The sequence below is a fragment of the Ambystoma mexicanum genome, chromosome 11, assembly GCF_040938575.1.
Source record: "Ambystoma mexicanum isolate Mex_15411 chromosome 11, UKY_AmexF1_1, whole genome shotgun sequence".
NCBI classification, from domain to species: Eukaryota; Metazoa; Chordata; class Amphibia; order Caudata; family Ambystomatidae; genus Ambystoma; species Ambystoma mexicanum.
The window spans coordinates 251,127,875-251,149,659 of record NC_090934.1 but is presented as its reverse complement, the minus strand read 5'-3'; the positions used below and the strand labels follow the sequence as shown (position 1 = coordinate 251,149,659).

The window sequence follows — 21,785 nt, the reverse complement described above, 5'->3', positions numbered from 1 at the left end:
AGGAATCAGACTTTAAGTGCTGTAGCCAAACGCAAATTATTAATATTATTATTATTACTATCTTTCAAAGTAGATTACCCAACTCCAATGTGGTTACGTTCTTTTGAAATACTCGACAATCCATAGTGATGTAAAAAATAATACCATTACCTGTGTTTTACCCACGGGGTTCCATGTAAAAATACTTTACATAAACATGTTACATTATTTCACATAATGTATACTTAGGATAGCCTAAGCATATTTCGAGCCCCTCACACACCTGGACTTAACATATGATGGTGAGCTGGGGCAGTATAAAAAACCTAATAATAACAATAATAAGAATAATATTCAATTACTTCACATATTCTTCCATCTCTGTACACATTTCAGGACACTAAAATCAGCATGACATTACATTATTTTGATTTTCCTCTGCCAGAATGTCCAAAATAAGCTGCCATTATCCTGCTTTTAGCAAGCCATCCTTCATTTGTTTTGTGGTTACATATTGAAATATAGCCTCCCTGATATATTCACATCAGTCTAATATTTTTCAGCTTTCTTAATCGTTATTCCGGAATTTGAGATTGTGCTGGACCTCCTTAAAGCAGCTCATACTACTCTACTCCGCTATTTGTGAACGTTCTGGTTGTTACGCTGATTACTGAACAGCAAAACACTGATTTTCACTTATGAAACGCAAGTTTCCCCTTTGGTTGCCAATCAATTGGTTCTTCATTTCTAGGCAGCAAATAAAGGGGATCAAAGAGGCAAATAACCAGCAATAAATCCCCTGTACGAATTTGAAAATCCTCAAAAACATTGTATAATGTTCAATTCATGGGAGGCAGGTCATTTTCTACTACTTGTACCTGTGACTGATTCAATGCATCTACAGCAGAGAGAGGTAGGGAGAGAGGTAGAGAGAGAGAGAGAGAGAGGGCAAGAGTAATAGAGAGAGAAACAGAGGTAGAGAGAATAAATGCGCACCAATCGTCATCCCATTTGCCATGTGTTGCTTTGCTTTGGGAAGTTGTGCAGTATGGTATGGGATGCTATGCTGTATGGTATTGTAACATGTGATGTTTGCAACTTTATGTAATGTTTGGAAACTATTATAATCCTTTTAAAGTTTCTGCTAATTCTGTGGGTCAGATTCCTAGAAGGTTTTGCGTGGCAAAAGGGCACATTTTGCTAAAAAAGTGCACTTTGCAGCACGCAAAACTCACGCAGCCGATTCATTGATCGGACTTTGCGTTGGTATGTACTCATTTTGTGCAGGTCCTTACCTACTTTGTGTGATTTTGACTGCTTTGAGTGACACACAGAGCAAAGTGTGGGAAGGGCCTGGACAAAGAAATAAATAGGGGGTAGAACATGCATATTCCCCAGTCCTACAAGGAAGAACCAGGAATAACCTGCGCGTGTTGAGGGACACGCCACATAGAAAACAAACACGTCCTTTCAAGCGCAAACATAACCCAATTCATGGATTCCTAACTGCAACATCTTAGAGTGAAAAGGCACACGCAAACCTTGTGATCCCACTGCCACATGATACCCAACACAAGTACAAAGTGCAAAGCCCGCGAATAAAAGCACTCAATGCACACCATTACACGATTGCACTTCCAGAATGAATCCCGCTGTAGTGGCAACAAACATACATGTTCATGGAAGGAGGAGGAGGAGGTTGGTGAGGGACAGGATTTTTCATCCTCGCAGGAAGACCTGGCATCACCCACCATCTGCTCCCATGCACTCACACCCATGGAGAAGGTGCTGACGGCACTACATTCTATGGCTACGAGCTCGTTCCAGCACTCCTCTGGCATTGTTGGGGGCATATAGCAGGCCACGCTAACCACGCAAACCTGGTGCCTACCCTAAATTTAACCCTAACCTCTGGCATTGCTCTGGGCAACCCTCCAGACCATCGTTCTTCAGCCTGCGAAGCCATTACAGAAGGGGAAAAACCATATGCAAATCAGGTTTGGTCCCACCACAAAAGGGGCAGTACAGTTCCAACTGCTAGGTCACATTTCTTCTGCACCAGACCACAAACTTCCCCAGACCTGTTTCAGCCTTGTGGGGTGTCATCATTGAGGAGTATCTTGGGCCTCTAGGCCCAGCAGGACCCACGTCTGGGCACATCCGTCCTATTTGGGTGATTTATGCAAAATAAAAGAGGCGATGGTTGGAAGGTTAGGAATTAATCCAAACCTTTGGCATTGCTCTGTGCAACCCTCCAGACCATCGTTCTTCAGCCTGCAAAGCCATTCAGTAGAGGAAAAACCATATGCAAATCAGGCATGGTCCCACTGCAAAAGGGGAAGTTCAGCCCAAACAGCTAGGTCACATCCCTTCTGCACAAGACCACGAGCATCCCCAGGCATGTTTCAGCCTTGTTGGGCGTCATCGGTGAGGTGTAGCTTGGGTTTCTAGGCCCAGCAGACTCTGGACCCATGTCTGGGCATACCCGTCCCACTTGGGGTAACCTATGTAAAACAAAAGAGAGTGTGCAATGAGTTCTATGCCATAGCACACTTCCCACTGGTACTGGGAGCCATTGATTGCATGCATATTGTGTTACAGCCCCCTGAGCGAGCGAGCACATGCCCTGCAACCAGAAGAATTGGCATTCATTCAATGCACAGGTCATCTGTGATGCAAAGGAGTCATCATGCATATGAATGCAAATTTCCCCAGAAGCACACATGATAGCTTCATTTACCACCGTTGACCCTTATACCACACCCTTGCATTAGGAACCTTCTGCAACACCTGGCTCATCGGTGAGTATCAACTATCAAACACATGCATTCATAAACAGAATATCAGCCCATAAAAATCAGTGCTAGCAACACCCATTTACACATTTGCAGGGGACAGTGCCTACCCTCTCTCGCCATCCCTGCTCACCCCATTCAGAAATCCTACCTCCCCAGCTGACCTAAGGTATAATACAGCACACATAGCTACTAAGGGCATAGTGAGGCACATATTTGGGGTGCTCAAGTCACGCTTCCGCTCCCTTGACTACTCTAGCAGCATATTGCTGTATGCCCCACCAGTAGTATGCAAGATCATCACAGCATCGTGTGTACTGCACAATGTTGCTGCACAGCGTGGCATACCAGTAGGTTTGCAGGAGGGACATCACCCTCAGCCACAGGCACTATCCATCCCCTTGGCAGACCAAAGCGCACAGGGACAACCTGAATAGCAGCCCCTGTGGAGCACGCACAGTGCATCCACATCCCTGGTGCCCTTCAATGATTTGTATGTATTTCTTTATTGGTTATTTATAAAGCACCTATACAGCAAATGGTGTTTCAGGGCACAACAAGACAGGGGATGGGGAGAGAGGTGCAAGGGGGAAAAATAACAAACACAGTCCTACTAGGCCTTGTGTCATTTCATATCGTGCAAGTGCAGTAACAAGAAGTGCAAGGGAGAGGGGAGGAGGGGGAAGAGCAAGTCAGAGCAGTGTGCACTATTGCTAAGGAGAGAAAGGTATTGCAGGTCATAGTGGAGAGTGTGCAAGTCCGGGGGGGATGGCAAAAGGGGGAGAAGAGGGCCCCTGGGCTAGGCAAGTGCTATGGGGAGGCCAGATGGACAAGTGCCAGGGGAGTGCAGAGAGTGGAGGGGTATGGCAGTCCACATGCTATGTGTGAGGATGGGGCTGGATGGGCGCAATCCAGGCTAGACCAGGGGAAGGAGCCCCATAGGGCAAGTGCATGTTGGGGGGGTTCAGGGGAGACCAAAGTGCTCAGGTCAACAGGGCGAAGAGGGCCTGGTGCCCTGTATGAATCAGAAGGAACCGGGCAGCAAGTCAATGCGCCAGAGAGGGACATTAGCAGGGGAGGAAGAGAGGGAAGGAAGAAGGGAAAAGGAGTGTCTTGAGGAACTTCCAGAGCTTAACGAGTTCTGGCTCATGTCTGAGAGGGGAGGGAGGCCATTCCAGAGGGAGGCTCCTGTGGAAGAGAGAGATCTGCCCCCCACTTTCTGCTTGGAAAAGTGTCTGATCTGCAGAGAGCTGCAACTAGAAGATCAAAGGGCTCTAGCAGGTAGGTATTTGGGGAGAGAGAGTTGGATGTAGCGGGGTCCCAGGACCCAGAAAACCTTGTGGATGATGATATAATATGGCACTTATAACGCGCCTATACACAAGTGTTTCAGAGCAAAGGGTCTTGAACATGATTCTCGCAGCACCCGGGAAACAGTGAAGGGATTTTAGGGCTGGAGAGATGCGGTCCCTGTGCTTGAGGCAAATAATAAGTCTTGCAGTCCTATTCTGGATTAGTTGAAGCGGGAAAAGGGAGGATTTAGGCAGATTGAGGAAGAAGCTATTGCAGTACTTTAGCCCATAGAGGACCAGAGCTCTGGAGACATTGAGGTTCTGGGGACTGGTGATGTGAGGAGAGAAGGCGAGAGAGTAGTTGAAGATGACACCAAGGTTTATGCCTCACAAGAGGGTGAGGAGAGGGGACCCATGGAGGGCGGTCAGGGAGTAGGAGAGAAGGAGGGAGCTGGGGTCCCAACGAGAAGGATCTCAGTCTTACTGGCATTAAGGCAGAGATCTCTAGCAGCACACCACACCTGAATAGCAGTCAGACAGTCAGGAATGAGAGAGGAAGAAGAAGAGGCAGTGGAGGGAAGCTTGAGGGAGAGCTGTGTGTCATTCGCATAATAATAGAAGTGTGGAAAGAAGTCCAAGACCAAATGGGCTGGAGGGGCGAGGTAGATGGTGAATAGCCACGGCAAGAGTATAGAGCCTTGAAGGATGCTACAGGTGCAGAGTGTGATGGAGGAAAGAAAAGGGCCCAGTTGAACCTCAGATGGTCGGTCAGAGAAGAAGGTCAACCAGTCCAGTGCCAGGTCCGTGATGTCAAAGGTATCACAGAGCTGGTTTAAAAGAAAAGGGTGGCATGATTGACCATAGCAAAGGCAGAGGGAAGGTCAAGAAGGATGAGAACGGAAGGAAAGTTGGAATCAAGGTTTGAGAGCAAGTCTTCATGAGTGGTCAGGAGTGCAGCTTCTGTGCCTCTGGCTGCTCTGAAGCCAAACTGGTGGTTGTGGGGACAAAAAACATATTCAGTGTCGTAGATCAGCTGGGAGATGACCAGTTTCTCCAAGAGTTTGCCCAGGGAGGGGGTAATGGAGATAGGGCAGTAGTTAGCCAGGCAGGAGTGCTCGGCAGAAGACTTTTTGAGGAGAGGGTGCACAAGGGAGTGCTTGAGGAGTTGCGAAAGGAGCCAGTGGCGAATGAGTGATTGCAGAAATCAGCCAAGGCTGGAGCAAGGGAGGCAATTTTGTCCTTGGTAGTTCTGGAGGAGCAGGGGAGAGCCTGTTTGGAAGAGACATTCATAAACAATATTTGTCCCCAGACCTCATCCGGAGATATGGGTGAGAAAGAGGAGAGTAGGAGGGAGGGCAACTGGGGGAATAAGGGAGGCCTGAGAGCGGATGAAGGAGATGGGAGTGGTGTAGAAGAGAGTGAGGACAAGATGTCCCGAGTTTTGATTATGAAGTGAGAGGCCAGTGCAGTGCAGAGTTTAGGGATGGTAGAGGAGAAGTGGAGACTTCAGTAGGATTTGCGAGTTTCTTGCATATTTTGAACAGTTCAGCTGTGTTGTTAGTGGCACCAGAGATGCAGGCTTGGATAATGGCCTTCTTCTATGAGCGGATGAATTGGGGATAATCCACCTTGCCCATAACAACACCCTGAGAATGTGTTCCTGGGAGAGGTAAATTGTGCAGTGGGGGCTAGCCAATGGTGTGGGAGGGGGAGAGCCCCACCATCAATGACAGCCCCCACCATGTCCACGAATAACAGCAAAATCCTGTTACTCATGGGTATGGTGGGGGCTACACCGAATCTGCAGCAGGTAGTGCTGAAATCAGCCATCCCTGCCACAGAGGTGCACTGCAGTCCCTCCCGGGCCTGCAGTGAAAGCCGATGAACATTGGCTGAAAAGATGCCCGGGGATGTGAAGAAAGAACACCCCCAAAGCATCCTTTTCTTCACCCAGCCGTGCCCTGTCCTGTCCCTCAAACATACCAGGGTGGGGTTAGACATGCAGAGCCCACCCCAGTCTGTGCAAGTGATAGAACATGGGGCAGGAAGCTACCAGCTTTTGAGCATTGTCCTTCCTTAAAGGAGGAGGGTTAATGCTCAGACACTTGTAAGAGGATTCAATTCAACACTACAGCTCAGTCAATGCCTAGTCTGGGATACTGAATGGAAACCCTTATTGATATATCTTTATGTCCAGTTCATGAGTTCTGGATGACTACCCCTATATAACACCCCTCTCTTGGAATCCCCCTGACCCCACTGAGCTAAGAAGTAGTTCTGTTTTGCAAGTTTAAAAGGTTTATTTGAAAAAAAAATTAAACAGTATATATATATATCACACTTTTATAATGAATTAATAATTGAATATCACATTTAATCTGAGCAGTAATCAATAATGGATAGTCTGGCACTAGCACACTTCTTTATAATCAATGATGAGTGGGTATAGGATGGATAAGATAGAAACAATACTTTTAGGGTTTCAAATAGATGCAATGTGGAATGAAAATGCAGTACAGAAAATAACTTGATAGGATTTCAGCAAAAGACAATGGCCCTCATTACGACCCTGGCGGAAAGTAACCGACCGGACCGCCATAGCGTAAATAGCGTTTCCGCCATTGCACGGCGGAGTAAAGTGCGGCCAATTCTGACCCATCGGGCACGAGCACTACGCCATGGCGGAAGTGCAAAGTCCGCGATGGCGGAAATGTCCCCAAAACGCCCCTCACCGCCGTCGTACGGCGCCCTAGGTGCAATTCCGCCACCCATCATAGCGGTCACCGTAATGAGCGCCAATCGGAAAATACGGTGACCGTAAATATACGGAAACGGAAGTAAAAACATGGTCCCGGAACGGGAAACCGCACGCCGCACACCTATAAAATCAGAATCTCCACACAACCATTAAAAACACTACCCTGAGACACATTCCAAACCGGTAGCCACCCCAGTGAAAACAATTAAAATGGGAAAAGTAGCAAAAAAAGCGTGCGACCGCAAGCGGCAGGTCCACTTCTCCCGTGAGGAACTCACCGTGCTCACAGAGACCCTCCAGGAGAATGCTGCCGTCGTCTTCTCTACGCAAATGACCAGGACGGCACTTGCGGACAAGAAGGCCATATGGGCCCTGGTGGCACAGCGGGTAAGTGCGGTGGGGACCGCACCCCGCAACCCACAGCAATGCAGAAAGCGATGGGACGACTTGCGGATACGCGTACGGAGCATACTATCCGCCAACCGTAACATTGCCACAGCTACCGGGGGAGGATCGGAATCACCCATCAAGTTGACCCCCTGGGAAGAAATCTGTGCCTCCACCATTGGAATGGAGAGTATAGAGGGAGTCGGAGGGATGGAGAAAGGAGTGCAGACATCCGAAGAATCAGGTAGGTGGGCCAAATAAAGCAATGCCAAATCCACAAAGTCCAATCATGTGAAGCACCACGTGTCCCCATAGTGCAACAGAAACACATGTCCAGGAGAACGTCCACATATATAGGCCTGATAGCGCACCTTAAAAGTCACATTAAATACATAAATAATTTAAAATCCTAAAAACACCCTCTACACGTGCAGCAGGCACACCCTAACTGCAGGCTGCAAAACAACTGCATCCTCAATCCACACAAAATTAAACCACCTCCAAGGCCCTGACCCAAATCACCCTCAGGTACCACCCCAATGCATGTGATACATTGCCATTCCAATTTCCACAGACCCATCAATAATGCTCGCCCTCCTTTACTCCACCACAGGGTCCGATTCAAACGACGAGCTCCAGGACACCCCTACCAGCACACCTGCAAAGAGGGCCAAGACCAACGGCCAAAGACCCTCCACCTCAGCTGCACGGATCAAGACACGGCAGCAGCACAAATCAAGTGGCAGCACACAGGAGGGAACTCCAACAGGCACCCCAGCAGCCAGCATGCCCACAACAGCACCACCACAGGTCCCCCCAATGGATGCCACAGAAGTCACTGCTTCTGGTGGCAGCAGCACCATAGGTGACACTGCATTAATGGCAGCATGCTCCGACACAGAAAACGGGGAAGTCGATCTAGGATCCATCCGTGACCTGTCTCAATCCCCCTGTTTGTTTCATCCCGTACACCATGAGGATACCATGCAGGGGCACCCACAAGACGACGACTGGCCATCCCCCCCAAGCCCCGTGGCAAGGCAACATGAGGTGACCAGCCCCTCTGTGACACCACCGCAAATGGCCATGGCACAGCAGAGGCAACAGTCCCTCGACCAGGTGATCGTGCAACAGCAGCAACTGGCCACGCTCCTCAAGGACCATGCTGATGAATGTGGGGGTACTAAGGCAGCCATAGAAACATCAACTGAGACACTTAGGGCAGAAATGGAGAGAAGTACAGAGACACTAAGGGCACAAATGGAGAGAAGCACCGAGAGCCTGAGGGGGGAACTGCATGCGACGTCCAAAGACGTATGTGCTGAACTTGCCGCTGTGCGCCGTGTGCTCACTGAGCTCTCACAAACCCTTAGGGACATGCATGGACGTGAGCAGGCAGAGACATCATCCGTTGCAAGTTCCGTCCAGGGCAGCCCCCAACGTAGATCTGGGAGGAACCTGCGCTCTACAGGCAGGGGTGCCCCTGATACCCGGAGAGGGGGCTTGCAATAGCATCTGCCCAATGACAATGAGCATCCTTGGACACTGGTGTTCGGGAGGGAGGTAGGAGGGTGGAGGGGGTGTGTTGGGCTTACTTGGGTGGCGGGTCGATGGGGTGTGTAACTTAATTTCACATATGCTATAAATATTTCACAATCATCCAATGAGATGTGTGGACATTGATCTTTGTGTACGAGGCCCTTATAGGCGTACAGTCCATATTGTGCATGTTCCAGACACACACAGTGCCACAAGTCCTGTGTCCATGTATCAGCCACCAGGCGTGAGTGCTAGAAGCATGAATCTATGATAATCTGACGAATTTCACGGCCCTCCTGTGCCTCGCGGACTCCTTGAGGTGCTGCCACATCCCCGCCCTCATCATGACCATCTTCAGGTGCTTGCAGTTCTGCGTCAGGGGGCATGGGCACATTTCTACGTACGCACATGTTGTGTAGCATGACACATGCCATGACCATCTTTGCAACCTTCTCATGGCGGTATAGGAGTGCCCCGCCAGACCTGCTGAGGCAGCGGAAACGAGTCTTCAGTAGGCCGAATGCCTGCTCTATGACTACACGGGTACGTGAGTGGGCATGGTTGTAGTCCTCCTCATGCTGGTTCTGTGGGTTCCGGAGTGGTGTAAGGAGCCATCTCTTCAGTGGATACCCGGCATCACCTGTATGTGGACAATAAAGGATGTTTGTGGAATGACATTGCTACGTACGCACCCCCCCCCTTCCTGCCAGGTCATTGCCGCATCACATACCCCACATTATCATGCATGGAATGAGACTCACCGAGTAGCCAGGATCTGTTCCCTGCGTGTCGCTCCATGTAGCGTGGTATTGTAGAGTTCCTCATGACCATGGAATCATGGGTTGATCCAGGAAATCGGGCACAACAATGTGTAATGATCCTGTTGGAGTCACACACCATTTGTACATTAAGAGAATGATATTGTTTTCGGTTGCGGTACTGGGCCTCCATGGCATGTGGGACAACCAATTCCACATGGGTGCAGTCGATGGCACCAATGCAACCCGGTATGCCGCCAAGTGCATGGAATCCCACTTTTGTGTTCGTAATTTCCTGCTCCGAGCGTGGTAGAGAGATGTAGTCGTCTGCGTGCTTCAGGAGGGCATCGAGCACTTGCAATAGTGTCCGTGAGAACACTGGCTGTGAAATGCCATGCAACTGTCCGACTGTGTGCTGGTAGGTGCCTGTGGCCAGGAAGTGGAGTACAGACACCACCTTCAGTAGGGGTGGGATGGCGGTTGGGCTATCTATCATGCTGACAAGGTCAGCGTGTGTCATGTCCACAATGGCGGTTATGGTGTCCCGGTCCAAACGGTAGAGGGTGTGGATCTGCTCAGCAGTGAGGTTGAACGGATGTGCTCGGAGGCGTGGGATTGCGGGCTGCCTGCGTGGTGGTAGTGGCTGTGCTGGTGGGCCTTGCTGGCCCTGCCTTGCCCTCCTCCTCCTCCTGCGTCTCCTCTGTGCGGCCGGTTGTTGTAGTAGTTGGTGTTCGTCTTCTTCTTGAAGTTGGAGTATTTGCAGTGCTATCAGGTCCCCCAGGGCCAACATCGCCAGTCCTGCCGGTAGCATTCTGGAGTGGGTGTGGTTGTGGGAGGGGGTTGGGTGTGCAATTTATGTGTCTTCAGGCTGTATAGCCTCCACCTGTGGTGATTCATTCCACCTGTGCAAGCTGCTATCCCCTTTGGGCGAGCACGTCCCGCACACAACGCTGCAATTCGACGCATGGCATCTTGCTATTACAATCATGTATTTGATCCCAATGGCAGTGAAATATTGGTTCATATGTTCATTCTGCTATGGTCCCATTGTTTCACATACTATCTTTGCAGTCGCGAACAAACTTGTGAAGGGTCAGTGGAATGTAGTACTCGATTAACGGTGGACCCTCATGCAGCACTGTACCGAGGTTCACCGACGGGCGGGGCGTCCCATTTGTGAGTGAAGCCAGTTGCCATTTTCACACACTGCCGCACTACATGGATGAATTTGTGATTCCAAGCGGTCACAGATGCCTTTTCGACGTGATGTTGCAAATGAGGAATTCGAAGGACAGCGCTTTCGGTTTTCAGCTAGCGGCGAGGAGACGCCCACAGGTCTGACTGCAGATATGAAGTTCTATTGTTTAATGTCCTTCGGACAGGGGCCATGGCGAGAATGCAATGATTGACATGAATAGTATGGGATGCGCAATAGCGTAGTGGACGATAAGGCCGGACGTTCCCAAATACATGTTACTTCACAACACTGGAATTCCGGGCTGGCGCACAGTGGATTTTGCAGGCTGCATTACGCACAGACTCAATGGAAATTTCTCATGTTATGTGAGTAAATGATCAGGCGTTTTCATACCGGGATGAGGGAATGATGCATGGATGCATGGACAGATGATTCAATAGTGAGTTTGCCATGTACATGGCTTTTTGGAATCTATCCACTTCCCCTGCGCTATGTGATGCAGGGCTGCCATAGTGGGACCATCGTCTATCTGCCCTTGTTGAACCCTCCCTGTCTCAACGCGCCTTCAAACACTTGTGTCTATGCACGTTACTAATCCCATCTAATGTATTCTGTTTTGACAGACGCATGCACACAAACACTCGTTTGTGATAGTGTTTTCACCTCGATTCATATAGTTATGATTCGCAAGTGTTTTTGGGTGGGATTGATCCTTTAGAGTGGGCTAGCATGCATATGGCTGTGGATTTAGTGTGATCATTGAAGTGAGTGATTCAAATGAAGTTCTGATGGCCATACTATTCTTTTTCATTTCATTTGGGTGACAGGTATCTCCTCCCCTTTTGCCACTGCCATCTGTATGCCACTCCTGCAGATGGATTTTACTCCCGACACCTGCTGCTTCGTGTTAATCAGTGGAGCAGCATTACGATCTTATGGGACGATCGCCAATGGGCCACATGCCCTTACGCAGTACTAGTGGCTAGGAGCAACATATCGACCTTTCAGCTGGACTAGTGCCTACCTAATGGGACGGCCCTGCGGTTCTAGGCGCTTCCATGTTGCCTTTTTGGACGTGAATGTAGCCCCTGTGTACCATGAAGGAACAGGGCGTCACACAAGAAGAAGCTGGTCATTCATTGCGGATGCAGCCCACATTGATGAAATATATTTTGGAGTTCATGACCTAATAGCTGTATGGGCTTGGTGATTTTGTTGTGCATTAAATTTTGTTTATGATATTGACCGTGTAGCGTTATTCTTTGCAAGTAATGTGGCATATTCCTATTTGTGGAGCGATGTATTGTGAGGAGATCTGCATTGGGTTCCGGCTTCTGAGTATAGTTGCGTGGTACTGTGCTGGGCGCGTTTGCCTACGAAGCCCAGTGAGGTCAGGGATAGGGGCTGCCATTATGACTGTTTTAATGATGTCATGCTCAGGGGCGGGGGATTTGCTTTTGTGTAACAGATGCCGGTCAGCCAGGTGGATTGGTGGAATGATGTGATTATCAGAATATGGCTGGTCACAGGTGCCTGTGTTTGCGTGCGTTTCTTGGAGGGAGACTGAGGTTATGTCCATTGGAATAGCTTCTGTATTCGTGCCATCTGTACCCTGCAGCTCCCATTGGCCCCTCTTGAGATGAGCCTGGCTGCTCATTCACTCTGCCAACTTGTGTGGTACATGCTTATGCTGATGGTTGGTTTGTTTACTGGCAGGAGTACAGGGCTGGTGCAGTCTCACTCAGGATACTGCTTTGAATGTTGCCTTACACTGGTGTCAGGCGATGGGGGGCCTGTTTCTGTTTGTCTCATATTTCAGTTCATGTTGCTGTACTTGGACCTTCACATGCCTGTGCTGCATCAGTACGGCAATGGTGCCATGGCAAATATGGATGGCCACTCACAAGGCACTTGGAGCCCCTAGATTCATTTGTCCGTTGGCATGCATGGGTGACTTGTACATTTCACTGGTTGCATTGTGTGACTTCATTGCACCTACGAGGAGTTGTGCAATGTGGCCAGGGAGTGGTGTACAGGCACTCAGTAGGGCCTTTTACGGTTGGTTCGCGATGCCGTACTTCTCACCATGGCGGAATGGTACTTTCCGCCATGCTCGATGGCGTTGGGTACATGTCCGCTAGGGTCAGAATTCACGTACCGTTGCGCCATGGTGGTTTTTACGGTTTGGCATGGCGCGCGTGCGCGTACTTGGTGCAGTTAGCGTTGGCGTTCACTACGGTGTCGCTAATGGCATCGTACTTTACGGTGACGGGTCATAGTCGCACCGAGCGCTATTCGATGGCGGTATTGCATTTCCGCCATCGTTTTTCGATTTCCGCCAGGGTCGTAATGAGGGCCAATGTAATCACTTTCTTGGACAATTCACCACCCCCTATATGCAATGTAAGGAGATGAAGATGAGAGCACTCAGTTCTTAGGAATGCAATCAAATAGAATTCAGTTCAATTCCCCCCCAGCAGCTTATACAACAGATAGGAGTTTTGAAACACCGGCAAAATGCTTTGAATATGGTGACAATGTAGTGAGAAATATGCTGAAAATGCTTTTAATTCCCTTTAGGAGGTTCAGGGTGAGTGAGAGATACTAGGGATGAGTGCAGGCTCACTTTAGCAATGATTCAGGGATGGTGATTAAGAGGCAAACAAAATATTTGGCAAAGGAAAGCAAGGAAGCTGCTGTTTTCACACGTGGCTGGATTTTTAACCAAATCGCGAATCGCGGCAAAATTCGCGAATGCGTGAATCACGATTACGGCAAAAGTATAAGGAAGTATAGCAAGTCAGTTCTAGGTTCGTCGGGAAGCTAACATTCTAAGCTTTCAGAGGAAAGTTAAACCAAGTTTCTAGCCCAAACGGTTCCAAAGATATGAACGATTTTGTAAAGGTCGTTTTTCGAATTTAAAGTAACTGAAATTGACAGGTGACAGCTTTTAAAAATGACAGGTGACAGCTATGCGGCTGCAGAATTGACAAGTGACTGTTAGGAGGCAGTTCTACTTAGATTAAATAGATTGAATTATATCACTGAAAACTAAGAGATTTGGTTTCACACCGTCCTAGCTGTACTCACAATGTATTTGGAAGGTCTAGGTCTCACGGATCGGGTCAAGATGGCTTCGGTTCTGGTTTCGCCCCGGACGGTCTCTGTGCACAGCGTCTGGTCTCTGCTCTGCTGGTCTGGTCTGACACTGCTCCTGGCCCGGCTCCTGGATCTCTGGGTACAGCGTCTGTGCACAGCTCCTGGATCTTTCTGCACAGCTTTCTCTGGACAGAGCGCTGATCTGCACGGCTCCTGGATGCTGCTACCGCTGTTAGGTTTGCTGGATGCTGAGGCCTGCTGAGAAGAGTTCTCAGTTTGTGGGTTTAGGCCCTTGCTTTGAGTTCTGAATCAAGTTCTTTGGAGTTTTAAAGTCTAAGTGTTGGATCTGGTATCTTCTGGATGTTGTGTGGTCCGGCAGAGCGCGTTGCAGCAACTGGATTTGGATGTCCTCTCTAGCTTCCAGTGGCTCTTTTTATGTCTTTTGAAAGTGGGTGTGTGTGCAGCATCACTAGCCAGCCCCTCTCTCAACTGCCCATTGGTCAAGCTTTCCGCACTGCTTTGATTGGGGGAAGGAAATGTGTATCATGGTGATGCTGTTTTATGGTCTGCAGAAAGGATACTCCCCTGTCAAATTGCACACAAATCTATATTTGACCCAAATACATATTTGCACAGGTACATATTTGTTTAAAATTACATACACCCATCACATATCACATGAGGTATACTCTGTTCAAACTCTGATCTTCCTGAGGGCTTGCATTCAAAAATAGCAATTTATTTTCGATTTTAGTGGGTTATGCAACCTTGGTTCTTCATTAAAAGTTATACACATATACACAGGCTGTCCATACCTACTCCAGTAAATATCTCTAGCTTAAACACAGAGTATGTGGTGTCAATAAGTAGCAGGGTTTTGCCCCAGAACATCACACAAATTGGAGTTTGGGCTTGAATCGAAGTTACATTTTTTAAATTAAGGCTCTCAAAGTTATACATTCCTGTCATTTGATTACAAAGAGTTATCAGTGTTTCCGTAAAATATATATTTTGCTTTCAATTCAGTTCTCAGAGTGTTGGAGTCCGCCTCCAAGACTTGGGTGGGTCAGTGATCACATGTGTCTCCTGGCCGGCAGGTCTTTGTTGACAGGAAACAGTCAAAATCAACATATTCTATTCAAGTGCAAGAGCCTATTGTGTGGCATCCAGGAGGCTGAGGTAAGCAGACCAGGGGGCCGCTTTGCATTTGGTTATTATGACCATGTGATATCCTGGGCTGTGGTGTGAATCTCTTGAGGTGAGAGGGTTTCCCAGGCTTCTGGCCTCTGGGAACAGCAGGTGGCTAATTTTTGATTAAAATGCCGCCTTTGAAGTCAGCTGAGTCAAATTCCTTTGTCAGCAACTGCACTCAGTTCTCCTGTCAGAGTTTAGACCGCTAGCGCCGCCTTGAGGATTTTGTTGGTACTGCATCCATTTTTGGGATCTTTCTTGGATTAATGCATTCCAAACAGGAATGGTTCTTACATGGTAGTAAATAATCCTTGCTTAACATTGTTTTGATGGGGCTCCTTACAGTAAAATGGTTATGTGGATCCCCATGTGGATCCCCAAAAAAGGGTTGAATCTTAAAGTGGTCCGATGAGCCACGATTTCAGCACCTTTTTGACATCAGAAACAGTGGATTTTTTTAACAAAGATCTTTCTTTACACTGGTGGGTGGCAAGTTAGGTAACTATTTTGGTGTGCGCACAAACTGCGTGGTTCTCCTGGATTCTGGCGCACATGTGGGCTTTTTGGCCATCTTGGATTTCCTAAGCCCACAGCACCAAATGTTGCAGCATGATAGCTCAAACGTGGGTCAGGTCACCCAACACACTGGGGAGTCTCAGGGCTATGAAACAGTCATGTCACTGTGAAGCACCACCCACATGCAGAAAAGAAACAAAACCAAACACAACCCAGGCTCTGCTTGCTTTCGTTTTCCAAAGGGGGTCGTTGGATTCAGTTCCGCCATGTTGGTGGGGCTCTCTGCAGTAGTCTCCACAGTGCCTGTGCCAGAGAAGACGAGAGTAGTCGCAGGATCCCATAAGGTGCTGTACCAGAGGAAGAAGGAAGAAGGAGCACTGCAGGGCAGCCGTCGTCAGATTTGATGTAAGTTTTGTTTCCGGTTTTCTTTTTTCTTTTTTTGGGTCAAGTGAGTAACGGCTGACTCCAGTCCCGACCCGTGTTCTGCAGTGCAGTCAGTCTCTGCAATGCAGAACTCAACTCAGTACTCCCGGGCTGTGTCCTATGTGAGAGGCTGCCTGCTGACTGTAAGCAGACAATCACACATGAGTTTTTTTGCATATAAGCTCAGGCCGAGCTTGTATGCAAAAACTCCTGTGTGATCGTCTGCTTTCTGAGTCCTCCGACCTGGCTTTAGGTCCGTTTAATAAGTTACTTCAACATGTGGATAGTAGTTTTAACCATTGTGAGTAATAAATATTCTTTAAAATGCACAATTTAATTTGCATCACGTTTTATGCGAAAACTCTCCCTTGAGCATATTCAACAGTCTGTCAAAAAAGGAAGGAATTGCCATTTGCAACTGTGGGCCATGGTGCCCCAGACAATTGTATGCGCCACTCCGGCCTTGAACTCTTTAGGCACTTGCAGCCAGGTATCTACCCGGGTCTCCCTGGTGAAAACCCCCTGCTGTGTCCGGTGGTAATCCTCGAGGCTTTGAGTGGAGATCGTTCCCAGGGTCCCTGGCTGATGTTTGTAAAGGATACAGCTGTCAGCAAATAGGGGGTGTCAGTACCTGCTGCACTCTTCAGCCTTTCTGGGTTATTGTTGTGTTCACACACAGTCATAGCTTTCCTTCTACATTGTTTTACTAGTTATTGTTTGCTATACCAAAATATCTTTGTGTTCAGCCTGCTGAGGACGCAATACCAACATTTTTTAAAGTAACAGAAATAACTCCAGATAGTGAAGCATCCAGGCTCTACCTGACCAGGAAAGGATGCATTTAAACACATTACATGATGAATGCGAGCACGCTTTCTGTCGCTGTTTTAGTTCAGCCAGTGGTTGATTGGGAAATCAATGTCCGAGCAGAGGCATGCGGCCATTAGTCGGGGCTCGTGAACGGTGAACCCCTGAGAACCCGGAACATTCTCGTCAGCACAGCAGGCCTGGGGTGTTACTGTGCATGTGTCCACAGGCATACAAGATACCTTGATACCTGTTCAAAAGGCGGGGGTTGTTAGCTTTTCATATTCCGTTCTGTGGCCAATTATAGAGTAGAGAGGGTGGGAGAAAACACATGCAGAGAAATGAGTAAGAACCTCAGCCGAACCTGAAATCATCTAGTTATCCTAATCCAACATCTTTTAGTTTGCATACCTGCTGGTAAACTTGATGATTACAAGATAGTGTCCTGCCGCTCAAATTGTGTGTTTGGATTGGCTTATTCCAGAACCAATTCACTGATTTCTTTTTTTAAAGCCTGTATTTGCCTTTGAAAATGAGATTCATTGTCTCAGGAAAGATTTCCATTTAGGTGTAATTTTCCCTCCATTTGTGAACCCCCCCAACTTTTTGCTGTTGTCCGACCATCCTAGACTGACTTTTGCCAGTGGAGCACAGCCTTTTGCTGCACTCTGCTGTGTTTACGCTCACTTTGTTATGGGGAAACTGAAATGCCCTTAAAGACAGTCATTACTGGGAGACTTTGTTTCCCTTAGTCCTTTACATTTTTGCTATTCCTTTGCAGCATGTTACCAGTGCACAAAGTCCCTTCCAGTACAGTGTCCTGGGGTCTTCCTTTCATTTCTAAAGGCTCTTGACACCCTCAAAGGATTTTTCAGTAGAAGTACAAATGTGCGTTGGACAGAGCTGATGGCAGCTATTATTTCTCACATATATTTAACTCTTTCTTGTGGTCCATTTTGTTCTTAACACGTTTAGCCCTGGACAAGGCTTGGCCCCAATATGGCCATTTTACAAGTTCCTTTGGCCATCTTGTCTTTTTGCCTTCCCCAGGTGAAGCAGACCTGGGAAAACCCTTATTTGGTCATACAGCTACATGGGCAAACCAAAGCTTTTGCGGGCTTCTGCATGCCTTGTGTGTGTGCCTGCAGGATGTGGGGTGGACTGTCTAGTTCCAACAGACATCCTGGGTGCCAGAGAGTCTTGTGTGCTAGTAATGGCTGGGACCACCGTGGTTCGTGATTGGTCCACGTCTAGTATGCCTGTATGTGAGCAGATCTCCAATTGGGTCCTCTTCGTTTTGGCGCAAAGGAGATTCTGGATAAAAGAGGGCTCCCAACACCCACACCAGGTTGATCTCTGGAGTTCTCACTGAACCTAGGATAGGATCCAAGCATCCTGAAACCAAGAAGCTGAGTTGAGGAACCACTGGTGAACCGCTGGAAGGTTTGGCACCCTGAGCCTGCTGTTGTCCCACAGGTCCCCTCTGCCTCTGATCAAACTTAGAAGGTCTGCAAAGGCACTTTGACCCATTTGAACAGTGGGACCAATTATTCACGGCACGCCAACCTTAACCTGAAAGCAAGCCTTCTCAGAAATGTTCCTGGGCCAACCAGTGAACTTACCAGCTTGCATGGGACTTTTGCTCTGGATCCACCACCGTCTTGAGTTGACACTTGATACCTGTCAGATCTTAAGCACAGGCTATAAGGCCCTCTTCTGACGTGTTTCGTAAACCTGTGCGCCCTAGGTCTGGAATTAGTAGAGTATGCCTGAACCCGAGTGCCAGTGGTCACTGTGTCACCCAGCCGTGGTGACGAACTTCGAGGTTGCGTTTCTGCTGTGCCCCCCTTTGCCCTGAGATGTGCTGCAGTGAAATCGAGCTGATCCCTTCACCAGGAGAGGAGAAATGGTCACTGTCCTGCCACAGAATCATCCCTGGTACTTATCTGCTGAAAGCTGCAGAGCCGCACAATTGCAGCATTTGAACCCGCAACCGATGTGGACTCAACTGCCGAAGTTTGGTGTGAAGTGCACCTTGGGTCGGTGAGTACTTGCAACCCTTACCGGTGACCCCTGGCACATCCATCAATTTTTACACACAAGTGTCTCCTGAGGGCCACTCACATTTATCGAGGAAGCCTGGGCTACTGCCCTATTTACAACTGTTGGATCCTGTTCTGCCCTCTTGGGGAGACCCACCTCAAATAGTGGGAACTTATTCTTCACTGCCTCACCCACCATCCTGAGTCGCTACAGCCCCTGCAAGAGACCCTGCTTTTCGCTGTACCGCACGATCGCATATGTCTACACTGAAAGTACTTTTGAGCGCTAGGCTCCACTCTTCTTAGCGACTGGACATCCCCTTAGTTAGGATTTGATAAGTGAAGGATTGCCTAAAGTATATTCACACTGTATGCCCCTTTCCCTTACAGGTTGGGGACCCTTACTGTGTGCCATCCCTTTAGGCCAATTGTAACTGTATATATGTTTTATAGTAGTGTTGTGTAGGTTAAAGTATTACTGCTGATCTTTGCTTACGTTTGATTTAAAAGGCTTTTAACAAATGTATATGTATTTTTGATATACACCTGACTGAGAGTAATTTGCTGTGTGTGCTCATTGTGGGCTTTCGACCACCCTCAAACCTCCTGAGACGTAGTCTTGACTGCCGCCAGTGCTACCTTGGTTGGTCTGGCTTGTCCAGAAGATTACCCTGTTCCAAGAAACTAGGCTGGTCTTCTGAACCTCTGCCCACCAGGTCAGAGTTCAGAAATCCATTTTAACAATCAGCACTGTCGTTTAGCCAGTCATTGTTGATTCTCAACATATCTAAGTGGCTGGAGCAAGGTGAAACACCTGATGCAGAACTTGGCAGGGAGCAGGAGCATGTAGCAAAACTGCAGCAACTAACAGCAAAAAACAATGTATTCCGTGAGACCCACATTTACCAATTGAAAATGGTATGGCCTTTTACTCAATGTTGTTAAGAGCACCATTTTAACTTATTATTTAAAAAGATTCTCAAGTGTAGAACCAACCCAAACCCTCCCATGGTTTTTTAGGCCTCGATCGCTGCGCTCGGTTGCAAACATAATTTGTGTGAATGTGTATGCCCCTTCAGTTAAAAAAGTCACCAGCCGGCACTGAAACTCTGTGTGTACATGGTCATCAAATCAAGTTCACAAACCACTCACACAGTCATAGCAAGTGGAAACAACGGTATCCGTTTTGCTCACACAAAAGTACCACTTTCACATGCTACCCTCCAACAATTTGCACTCAAACGCCAGACAACACACAGGAGAACACAAGTAGAAACACACAGCACATAATGCATGCAGGAACAAACACTTGTGAGGACTGATCTGGGCACCCTAGGCATGTCTCACCGTAATATATAGGTGGGGCGGCTGTGCCATTCCCTGCCAACAATACAGCTCATAAAACACATCTACATGTAAATAGTCATATAGATTAAGAAAAGTGCAAGTTCAGTTCAGGAAAGAGGACCATCTCACCTTAGCCTTTTCCCTTAAGAGTCAGCTCCAGATGTCCTCACTCATGGAGCAATGCGCTTCTCTGTAGGTGCTGAAACAAGCCTAGACTTCCGAGGTGTGACATGCAGACATTCTACATGCATAACAGCAATCGTCTACCCTAGCAGAATGCCTCAGAAGAAAGAAAAATTCAAGGTCAATGCATGTAACACATCCCTGCACCCAATGACACTGTACCCTGTTCCCTTCTGAGTGCCATGCAAATACTGCAAGCAATGACTCACAGCCTCCCATCTCCATGTCTCCCTCTGCACCCATGACGTGGGACATACTTACCTCAGGCGAACGCACTGAAAAAAAACACAGAGTGACAGCATCGTCCCCCACCACACCACCACTGTGTGCACCCTGGAGTGCCATGCAACAACTGCAAGCAATGACTCACCAGCCTCCCATCTCCATGTCTCCCTCCGGACCCATCCAGTGGTACCTGCTCACCTCAGGCAAACACACTGAAAAACACTCCATAGAGTGACAGCATCCCCATCCACAACACCACCACAGTGTGCCCCCCATGAGTGCCATGCAACAACTGCAAGCAATGACTCACCAGCCTGCTATCTCCATGTCTCCCTCCGGACCCATGCCATGGGACATGCTTACCTCAGGCAAACGCACTGAAAAAACACCCCACACAGTGACCGCATCCTCACCCACAACACCACCATTATGTGAGCTCCTGCATGCCATGCAATACCTGTAATCATTTGCCTCACCAGTTTAAACAGGAGTATCAGAGTGCAAGCTATTTTAAGCAAAACATCAGAGGAAACCAGATACCAGAAGGTCAGAATGTTCATCTGGCTCCATACCCATGTTGGACAAACGATTAGCATGTCTGGACCACTATGGACCACTACCAGCGTAACCTCTGCCATTATCCTGGCATGGCATAGGGCACCATGTCTTGGGTCCTGTCATACTCGGCCATTGAACACCTCCACAACAGAGTGAATGAGAGCTGTAGGTGTCATACACAGTGCAATGAGATCACACTTCAGTTGGTGTACGCTGCCTCTCACCTACAAAGTGCAACAGGCTTTGGTTTGGCTCACCAACTTGTACACACTGGTCTGTGTCACAAGAGGGGTAGGGTGGGTAGCCGACATCGCTCCAGACCCCTGAAACCTTTGTGGGCCTCCACGCCTGGCGGTGCTATGTGGTCGGGGTACACTGAGGACAGTCCACTCCAGTTGACAGTTGCACTGGGAGCTGGCGCCTCTTTCCCCTGTCTCTGCCCTGGTGACCCCTGAAAGATGCTTGGATGGTTGCCATGGGAGTGTGTGCTGGTGGTCAATCACCCTTGGCCACGTGGACATGTCACAACAGGAGCCAGGGGTCAGTAACACCCTTCATCACAGTGGATAGCTACCTGCCCCCCGGGCCTTTCTCAGCCAACCTGGAGCCAGTTGCGGTGCACCACAACAGAGGTCGTTTGCCCTGTGTCACAACATAGGTCCTTTGCCCTGTGTTGGCTGCATGCACC

At 48.4% G+C, this 21,785-nt stretch overlaps 1 protein-coding gene across 1 annotated transcript in view; it reads left to right on the top strand.

Moving 5' to 3' along the window:
- Positions 1-21,785, top strand: part of LOC138504694 (peptide methionine sulfoxide reductase MsrA-like) — a 351,651-nt gene that overhangs the window by 18,576 nt on the left and 311,290 nt on the right. The gene's annotated exons all lie outside the window — the stretch shown is intronic.